Genomic DNA, 11,217 nt, shown 5'->3' with positions numbered 1-11,217 from the left:
AGTTGCGGAATGAAAAGTTGCGGAATGAAATGACTATATATATATATATATATATATATTAAAAAAATAATCCTTAGCCACTGTGTTAACAGGTAGACATTAGGAGAATGATAAATAAATTTCTTTAAAATAAAAAAATAATTATTTTATCGTTTAAATGTGATAATTCATTTTAAATTTTAAAAGACATAGTTGTCATTAAAATTTTTGATGAAATGACAAAAATACCATCCCTTAATTTAAAATAATATAAAAAAGTTTTTTCGTTTGCAACTTTTAGTTCTATAATTTACAATTCTTGTTTAGTAAATGACTAAAGTGGTTTAGGTATTCACAATTTTTTCTTACTATTTTTCTTCAATTAGCAAGCAAATTGCAATGAAGTTTTTTTTATTCACAATATTGGTTTTGGAATTCACAATTCTAGTTTAATAAATGGTTAAAGTGATTTAGGCATTCACAACTTTTTCTCACCATTTTCTTCATTTTTTAAAAAAATTAAGGGGTATTTTTATTATTTCATTAAAAATTTTAATGACAATTAAGTCCTTAAGATTCAGAAGGCATTATCATATTTTATTAGATCAAATTATTATTTTCTTATTTTGAAGGGATTAATTTTCTATGATTGATATTATTTTTCTTTCATTTTTACTTGGGAGGAAGAAACACGTCATAATAATTCGGAGACAAAGTTTTGCCTTCGTCTTTACTCTTGTTTTTATGTTTATGAAAGGAAAAAAGTGAAGGAATTTTCTTTTATAATAAGTTGATATATTGAATTATATGTCACTCTTGTGTATAACAAAAGTTTGACGTACACATCAATGTGGACTGCAAAAAGAAAATTTCAAATAAAACCCCAAGTTATTAAAGAACACACTGCTGCAGCAAGGAGGATTTTCTACGTCGATCATATAGAATATTTTCTGGTAAAAAAAAAAAGGATCCTGTAGAATATTTGATGTCGGTTAGTGGAGGATCGTAGTATTTGGTTTATTTACTCGGATATATTAGCAATGTAAAAAAGACTTTCTATGCTGGTTTCAAGTGGTGTTGTTAATTAGGGTTAGCAATTGAAGGGTTAGGGCTTAAATGGGTTGGTCTTGATGAGTTTAATTATATTTTTATTTTGTAAGCCCTTGTAGGCTTCTGCCCTAATTTTCTTTTATTTTTTAATTTAAAAACTTAAATTAAACATATTTATAAAATTAATTCTGGAAAAATAAATTTAAGTTAATCCATACCATAACAAATATGTAAAACTTAAATATCTAAGTCTAGTATCAATAGTAGCATCAAAATCAAAATTGATAAAAATTAGACTTTACTAGCATTATCAATTAAATCTTGATAATTATCATTATTAACATCAAGTCTAGGGTTTTTATTTCTTTTAGTTAGACACTCAGTCATTTACTCTTTTATTTTTTTTCATATTGAATTTTTTAAAATAAAATGATAAAGGGCTTAAAAGAATTAGCCTTTTTTTTTCTGACATAAAAGGGTTGATTCTTTTAAGTCTGAACGGTCTGACCCCAACTATTTTTGGGCTTAAATATGGCTGGTCTTAATTGACTGTTTCATGCATATCTGAATTAGAATGCTTATTTAAAAAAACAAAAAATGCTTGTCTTTTTTAAAAACTGCCCCAAATCTGTACAACACCAGGACAAAAAAAAAATACAATAAATGACTGGCAATGGTACTATAACAATTTGAATCAGTTTCAAACTGCACAATTTGTTAAACTACATACAACTATTGACTAATAAAAACTATACAATTTCATCTAACAAAATGAAGACTATACAATTGACAAACTTTCATCCCGTTATGCTATTCAGTTAATCCAAATATTTCCTAAATTGTACTTTCACCACACTTCTTGAAAAATAAATCAGGATAATCTATCTCGAATAAGATCAATTTTTTCAATTGTATATTTCTTTGGATCTCCAAAATACTGCAAATACAAATTAATAAAAATACAATTAGAGTAAGCAACAATTAAAGTCAATATATTCAATGTCCACGATTAAATATGAATTATTATCAAATTTGTCAACAATTTTATAATGAATACCACTACTATAGAATTTTGAATAGAAGATGCCATGAAAAATATTCGTTAAAAGAAAACAAGTCATATATTAATGAGGTGGGTGATAGTTAAATAATAAATAATAAGTGTTTTGAACTCTCATCATTTATATACTATAGAATATATGATAGGTATTGTACAAACCCATCATGTAATGTTTCAAATTCAAGAATTTTAAAAAAAAAATTATTCATAACATATATAACAGGTGTTTGAAACACCTATCATACATATGGAGAACTTTATATGATGGGTATTTAAATAACCATTATAAAACATTTTATATTTTGGCTTTTAAAAAAATTTAAATATTAATAATATATATTATAGATATTTTATGATAAAGGTTTTAAATGCCCATCATATATTGCTTTTTTTAAAACGCATCAGTTTTCCATTTTCATTTTAGTCTCCCTTTTGCACGCGACACTCTTCTCATCTCTTCTCTTCTCCACTTGTACAAAAAATCACAAGAAAACCTACAAAGTGTCTTACTCATTCTACTAGTCGATCACCACCAATGACATCAGCCATTCCTCCATCGCCATTAATGCTATTATCAATGTTGTCCTTTCGCCATATGTCGCCATGTTTCTCGTCGCTTCTCTTTCCATTTTTGTCCAATGATTTTTTTTGTTATTTTCTAATATTTCTTTCAATATCTTTTGATTTTTTAATTGTGGGAATGATTTATTAATTATTTTAAAATTTTTTATTGATTGATTGTAATTATTTAACTTTTTATTCATTGTTGCTTGATTTTGATAATATGGGTTGTTAAAAGTTAATAATGTATGATGCGTTCTTAACTTAAAAATACCAATGGAGGTTATGGGTTGCTTTGGAGTGATTATGAGAATAAAAATGAGTGATTGAAATGGATATTTATGACAATTGTTTTTTCTACAATTTTGAATGAACTTTTTGAATAATTTTTAATTAAATTATGTGCCTTATTTGATCTAGGTAGTTTATCATTAGAAATTACATATTGAAATGTATTAGTGTAACAAATTTTATTACCATTAGAGTTGATTGAGTGACCATAACTTACTCACAATTTCTTTGAAAATCATAACTATTTTGTATAGATTTTGACATTTGATAATGAATAATTTCTTGGCTTGGGGTTGCTAATATAGGATATGAGTAACCTTAGAATGATCAATAAGACAAAAAAAAAAAAAACAATGATTGGAATGGATGTTTACAGTGCTTTTCTTTTTTTCTGTGATTTTTCAACAAATTTTCATATAATTTTATAATTAAATTTCATGTCTTATTTGAACTGGGTAATTTTTCATCTTTAGAAACCACACATCAAAATGTACTAGTTTGCCAAGTGACATGATAATTAGAGTTTATTAGTGATAGATTATACGATGATTTTATAATTTGAATAAGAGATTTATTTTTATTTCATTTTGCATTGATTACAATCCTTGTCCAATTGGCATTGATGTTTGGAAATGTTAGAATTATCTTTGTCTAGATATATATTTGTATGGCTATTGTTGAGGGCTGCTATAAATGATAGCCCTCCTTAAAAAGACAAAGAAAAAAAAAAAAAATAAACTTTCACACCCAACAAAAAGACCAAAAATTAGTACCTTTAAATGGAAAGGTATTTAACAAATTAGTACTCCTTTTATTAAAAATATAATAAATTTTACTCCCCAATAAAATAGTTATCTACTTTTCAACTAACTCTATCTTTTTATATTTATCCCTATTAAACACCCTACAATAAATATAAAGTCATTATTGATAGGGACACTTTTAAAAAAAAGGACATGATTATACCTTAAAAGACTAAAAAGATCTTATATTTTAAACATCTAACTCTTTAAAAAATGTCTTACAGTTTTGAAGAACGGAAAGAGTATCTTTTAAAAAAAAGACCATCATGTATACAATAACATATGATGGGGACAATTATCATATATAGGAGGATTTTAAATGACAGAATAATAAATGACAATTAATAATTATAATTTATAAATAAAAATAACCGTCATTATATCCCTTTTGTAACAGTGCACTATCATACATGTAGCCAATAGCAAATATCCCCACTCTACTCTTCCCATTTGAGTTGACTGCTTTCCTTTTTCATTTCACCCATCATTTGTATAAGTGTCCTATCATCAAATGTGCAAAGGAATCAAATATCATAACAATTAGTCAATTCCGTTCACAAACCAAAAATAAATACAGGAGTAACAAACCCGTTAAAATTAACCAAGTTTTTAAATAACATTAACCAAGTCAATGGAGCATGATCTACAGGGCAATGGCAAATTGAACCCCGAAGAACTCAACCCACAAATGTGGAGAGCGACAAAAAACGACAAGCATGACAAAAATGATGAAGAGAACTCAACCCCCACCTCTTGAAGATCGAGCATGATTTGGACTCCAATGAGAACGAGACTCGAAAAAATGAATGTCCAAAGTACCCGCTGCTAATTGATGACGGAAATGGCTCTTTGAAGGCTACATGGTGGGATATGAATGGTGCATAGTTTAATTTGTCCATCAATTTTCAAGATAACCAATATGGATAATGTTTTCTATGTCGGTTATATTGAAAATGACGTAGATAATTAGATTGTCTATGTTGGTTACATTAAAAAAATGACGTAATTAAAGGTGAATGTAAAATTTTTTTATATGCAACATATTTACAGTTATGACACTGCCTTTTCTTTCTACATCACTTTTTTTGGTAATTGATGTAGATTAGTGACGTGAATTCATTTTTTTTTTCTTTTCTGTAGTAGTAACAGTGACTATTATTTTTCAGCAAGATGGGTAACAAGAAACATTCTGTCTTTTTGTTAGAGAGAAATATGTTGGTGTAGGGTTAAGTTTATCACATTACATATAGGCTCGGCCTCTACTAATTATGTATACCTTTGTTGGATTATGGAGTCCAGAAAACATGCCTTTAGTGATGATAAAATTTCTGTTACATCTTATACCACTTGAACATCCCAAGTTACAGTAATGAGCTTGGCATATACCTTCGCACTAGATGCACAATGCTTTTTGAGAGAAAAGGAGGGAGAGGAAACAAGCAGACATTTCTAAAATGTTGGGATGGGTGTGTCCCAACTCAAGAAAAAATAGGAGGAGACAAAAATATGTTCAGGACAGAACGGCACACATGATCACCATCGAGACATCCTATCCTATCCCAAATATATTATTATATTCTTTTTTTATTAACATTTAATACCTTATTTATTTATAGTTAAAGTCAGAGTATATATATATATATTATTTATTATTTATGTTCTTTTCACATAACCATATGCTCACATAAATTATGCAACTCAATGGTTCTATTGTTGTTATAATACTTGTAATCTAGAGGCCATTTGTAGTTGTTGTGTACTTAACTTTAAGTTGTGGTTGTTGTAATTGTGTTCTTTCATTTTAAATTGTAGTTGTTATAACTCAATGATTGAATTGATATACTCTGCTGTTTTAATTTTAAACTTAGCAAGTTATATAACTAATTCAATAAATATTTTATCAAGGTGTACTTTATCAAGATGTCCCAGTCTCTTTCTATCCTGTTTTAATCTTACACCAGACGAGACAACTTTCAAGATAGGATATGACACGGCAAAAAAATTAAGTCCTATTCATTTTTTGAGATGGCACAAAGGTCGGGGCTGTCCTAGTCCTATGAACTCCCCTTTAATTAAGCACATGAATAACAACTAAATTTTCTAGATAAATGTGGCCACCCACCTATTCAAATTTTCATGTTTGTCATCAATCAAAGCAAAAATGATATCACTCCTACGGTGAAAATTTCACTCATCAGTATGTTTCAGCTTCATGAAAAAGAATTGACCCGGCAAACCCTAGTTATTGTAGGTTTATTTCCCTTATTTCTTCCAATTTGTTTCAATCATTTAGTTTACTTCATTGTGATTTATATTGGGAATAATAAAACTTTTAACCCTTTAAGTTTTTCTTATTTATGATTTGGTCCCTTATGATTTTTAAAATTATTATGTGAATCTTTTAAGCTTTATAATACGAATTGACTCTCAAATATATTCATTCTTTTCATTCATCTACATGGCTAGCTATCAGTATCATGTTATCCTTGTCAGTAGATTTTAACAATATTACCTCTTAAACAATAGGAATCAAATTAATAACTGAGATTAACTTAAGAAACTAAGTTGATAACTGAAATAATTTGAGAGAGTAATGTGTTTGCATGTATGTGAATATAAATGATCAAGTAAAGAAGTGCAAGTTCCAAATGAGAAATCTTTCTTATTGTATCACTACAAATAAAAAACAAATCTTGCAAATTCTAAAAAGTCACACTGAAAGTGAACAATTTGTGTTGATAGTCAAAATCGCCTCTGAATGTTTGACATTAGTAGCAAATTAATAAAGTAAAGTCATCACTAATTGTCAACTTTTAGTGATGATAAGAGCATATCTCTGTCGAAAGTCTAAATTTTTGTGGTAACATATAGTTGTACTAAAGGTTTCACAATAAAGTATTTGTCAAAGGTTCACAATGAGAGTGAGTGAGTCACCGCAAAGCTTTGACTTGTTACTTGATTTGCCATTGTTAAGTTTGATTTGTATGATTAAATTAACTAGATTATTATTCATAACTTTTTTATTTTTGTTGTTTAATCTATTTTAATATTTTTAAGACATTAACTTTGTGTGTATTGTAATTTTATGGTGAATATATAAAATAAGATAATGAGTTTTTATTTAATATATTTATGATTAAATTGATACTTTAAAATAATGAAATTAGGTTAAAGTATTATTTAATGTTAATGAGCCAGACTAAAGAATCAAGCCAAACCGTATTATTTTGAGTTAATTTTTGTTATCAAGTAAATTTTGTTTATTCGGTCCAACTAGTTAGGCCAGTTTGGTTCATTTGTTTTGATCAATTAACACCAAATTTTATTAAATTGACTAATATATACTCCTATGTGAAGTAATAAATTTATTCAAAAATCTGTTATTTGATATTTTAATTTAAAATGCATATAATGTGATAATGAGTCTCTATTTTTAAATGCTTTATGATTAAATTGATAATTAAATTTATTCATCTATATAATGATATTTAAACTAATCTAATTTTTAATTCAAATGCTACATTTAATATTGTAACTTTGAAGCTTAATGCTAGTTTAGAGGTTCTTAGTTTGATATCTAATGATAGGGAAGAGGAAGATGGAAAGAAGATAAACGAAATATTTTAAAATTCTATTTCTAATTTTTAGAATATATGAAATATATCTATGCATGTGATGCTATATGATTTTTGGTTTGATGCTATCTTGAGACATGAGTATAACAAAATAGATAATATGGTATAATTTTCCTATAAAATTATCATTTAAAATGAAAGCTAATTAAAAAAGTAAAATGTAATGTAAAAACAAGTCAATTACATTACTTAAGAGTTATTGTCAATTAAAAGTAAAAATAAATTTTAATTAAAACTGGCTAGAAAATAAATAATTATGATCTAATGTATAATCATCTATATTTTTATTATTTATTTTTAGATATTGTTATATTTTATAATTATAAATATGAATATTAAAATAAATAATATAATAACCTCAAGAATTACAAAAAAATTTAAAATCAATAATATAATTGATATTTTATCAATTATATTTATAGTTTACTTTAGACAAAATAAATAATATAATTCAAAATTTTAATAAATTGAAAGAAGTAAATTGAAGTAGTATTTATTGATAATGATAACATTTTAACATATTTAATATTTAAGATAAATGTGTGTTTATTTAGTTTAGAATATATTATATATATATATATATAAAATATGTTGTAGGTTCATTTCCGGCTCAATAATAAAATAGTGGGACATAAATGAAGAAGATATTGAGTTCAAAAATAGTATTTTCACAGGATAATATTTGATGTAAAATTAATGGAATAAATGAAGAAGGTATTGAGTTTAAAATAGTATTTTCACAGGATAATATTGATGCAAAATTAATGAGTTTTTATTATAATAAATTTTTTTGAAAGAGTCTTAAGTATCATTCTTTTATCTTGTTTAATCTTTTTAAAACGCGATTATCAAAAGAAAATGCTTTTTATAAAAGTGAAACTCATGACGTCTAAAAGTTTTCAGAACAGGCCCATATAAATCATAAAGTAAAACAGAAAAGATATAATCGAGGAGAGGCAGTGATAAAGCTATTGGTTTTTTATAATAACCACCTCAATCCATTGACCTTTAGGTGGCTTGTTCCAGAAGATCATGATCGATGTCAACATTATAAATAGAAAATTAATATTCACTACTCCTTACTGCTCTAAATATGAGGCCTATTTGTCTTTAATCTTTCTTGTCATAATCTCCGCCATTTAATTTTTTCCAAATTATCTTTATTGATTTCATAGTTTTTTTTTTCACTTTATTTGTTCCACACATTTAAAACACTTATGAAAAGAGGGGTATTTTAGAAAAAGTAATAAACACTTTTCACACAATAATGATTAGTTAACCGACTTAACCAATGATTAATTCAATTAAATTAGCATCCGATATGTGCGAATCATATATTGGTTTGATGATGATGATACGTGTAAGTGCACTTAATAGGTTGTTTCAATTGCGCAGAGCCTTCAATATTCTATATGGGTACCATAATGTAAACAAATATCTCTCATTCTATTTACAGGGGTGAAAAAAAAATATTAATTTTAATTTTATTTATAAAACATTTCATTATTTTTTATGTACAACTTTACTTTTTGTTCTTATTAAATAATAAAAAAATTGTAAAAAATAATGTTTTTGTCTTTGTTAGAGAGTAAGGATGAAAACTTATTAAATTTTAAGATAAAGTTAAAAAATTTAAAATTTTTCTTGATTTTAATAAAACTACTGAAAGTGATTTATAAATAGAATTAATAGAAATATTCCCTTCGGTTTTATTTATAAAAAAAATTTTTAAAAATAATTTTTGATTCAAAATATAAGACATATTATAATAATTAAACTATTTTTTAAATTTTATTTCTTCTTAATTAGCATGAAAGTATTTAACATAGTTGTATTATTATTTAACGATAAGGGTAAAAATAAAAAAGTACATCTCACTTTATTATAATATTAAAAAATTACTTTTTTTAAAAATATATAAACAGTTAAAATATCCAATAGACCGGAGTATATGACTTGTCAGAAATTATTCAAATAACTCTCAATAAATGCAGTCCTTCTGAATTTTGCTTCGACAAGATTAGACTTTCCATATACGTATTGATTGTTGGTCAGATTCTCAACATTTTTATTCGGTGTTGTAATGCTTTAACAGCTTGATGCATAATTCGCTGTCTTGTTCTCGCGCGAAGATGTCGATAGAGGATCACTTATTTCAGTCATACAGCACTAAATGATGCTTTGCCGACGCTAGAATATGAATTGAAATGACATTTTGTGTTTGAGAGAGAGAGAGAGAGGAGAGAGAGAGAAATATTTCTACTTGCAATATCAATTTCCTTATTCGTTGTTTTTGTATTCTCAAAGAAGAATGACATTCAAGGCATTCATAAAAAATTTGTTGTAATAAAAGCCTATATATTACTTTTGCATTATTGTAAAAATACATATATGTTGTTTTTAAAAATTTAATAAGTTAAGGTTTAACTTTTGACAATAATATATATATAATATAAATGTTTTATAAAATAATATTCAATACAAAATTGATAAAATTTTATTGTAATAAATTTTGTTGAGAGGAATTTAAATGTTATTCCTCCTTCTTCTTTTTAATTTCAGGAGTAATTTATAGATTATCTTTTGAAGTTTTACACGGAAAGAAGAAACCTCTCACGACAATTCATGGGCCTAAGTTGTCTCTGCCTTTACTTTTACTTTAAACTTTATGCATATAGATGAAATAAGATTTGCTTTTATAATAAATTAAATAAATATATTCTTTATATATCACTCTTAGTAACAAATTTTTTGACACCTCAATTAATGTAGACCCCAAAAAAATTTTAACATAAAAAGGAAAACCACAAACTAAAGAACGGTGGTTATCGTTGATTCTTTTCGTTTTTTGTTTTTGTTTTTAAAGAACGGTGGTTATCTTCCCGGTGTGAAAGGTTAATTAAGTTCATCACATATATTCCATTCACATTTTGTCATATGTACTATGCACCGACAATGAGAGAATAATAGTAAATAATAAGTATAATTATAGCATACTATGATCTGTAAATATACATAGCTTTCCTAATTAAACTTGAGTCATGATTGAGATAATTTTAAAACCTTCAAAACTTGATAATAAATTAAAAAACAAAACTATTGATCTCTATAATCTTTATCGTATTTTATTATTGATTCCTGTGTTTTTTTCTTCTAATGTCCCATGACCCTATAATTTTTCCCTTTCACAACGTTATTTCCTAAATTTTTTAAAGAGGAGAATGACAATTAAGGACCTGCTAAGAACATTAATTTCAATTATGGACTGTGAAATTTTGAAATTTCAGTTAAGGATCATGGTCCTTAATTGTGATAAACAAAATATAGTTTATGAGGTGGATTCATTTTGCCACTTGGGAATTCACTAATCCCAACTTGAGAAAAATTTGTAACGTATATTCTGAAAAATAAAACCACACTTGAAAATGGAATGTTTAACAAAAAGCGTCACTTGAGAATTCACTAACTTAACTTGAAAAAATTTCTAACGCATATTATGAAAACATGAAACTTCACTTGGGAATTGATTGTTTAATAAAAAACACCAATTTAGACAAGTTACTTTTTATTAATGATTCTCAAGTGAGGTTTCATTTTTTCACAATATACGTTAGAAATTTTTTCAAGTCTAGTTAATGAATTTCTAAATGGCATTTTTTGTTAAACATTCCATTTTTAAGTGGAGTTTCATATTTTCACAATATACGTTAGTAATTTTCTCAAGTTGGGTTAGTGAATTTCTAAATTGCATTGTGTGAATCCTATTTCACAAATTACATTTTTTATTACAATTAAGGGCCATGGTCTTAACTGAAATTTTAAGATTTCACAGTCCGTA

Source organism: Prosopis cineraria, unplaced genomic scaffold (genome assembly GCF_029017545.1).
Source record: "Prosopis cineraria cultivar Desert tree isolate PC_DT_omini unplaced genomic scaffold, ASM2901754v1 PC1361, whole genome shotgun sequence".
Classification (NCBI taxonomy): domain Eukaryota; kingdom Viridiplantae; phylum Streptophyta; class Magnoliopsida; order Fabales; family Fabaceae; genus Prosopis; species Prosopis cineraria.
The sequence above is the reverse complement of the archived record's forward strand: the minus strand, read 5'-3'. Positions refer to the sequence as shown.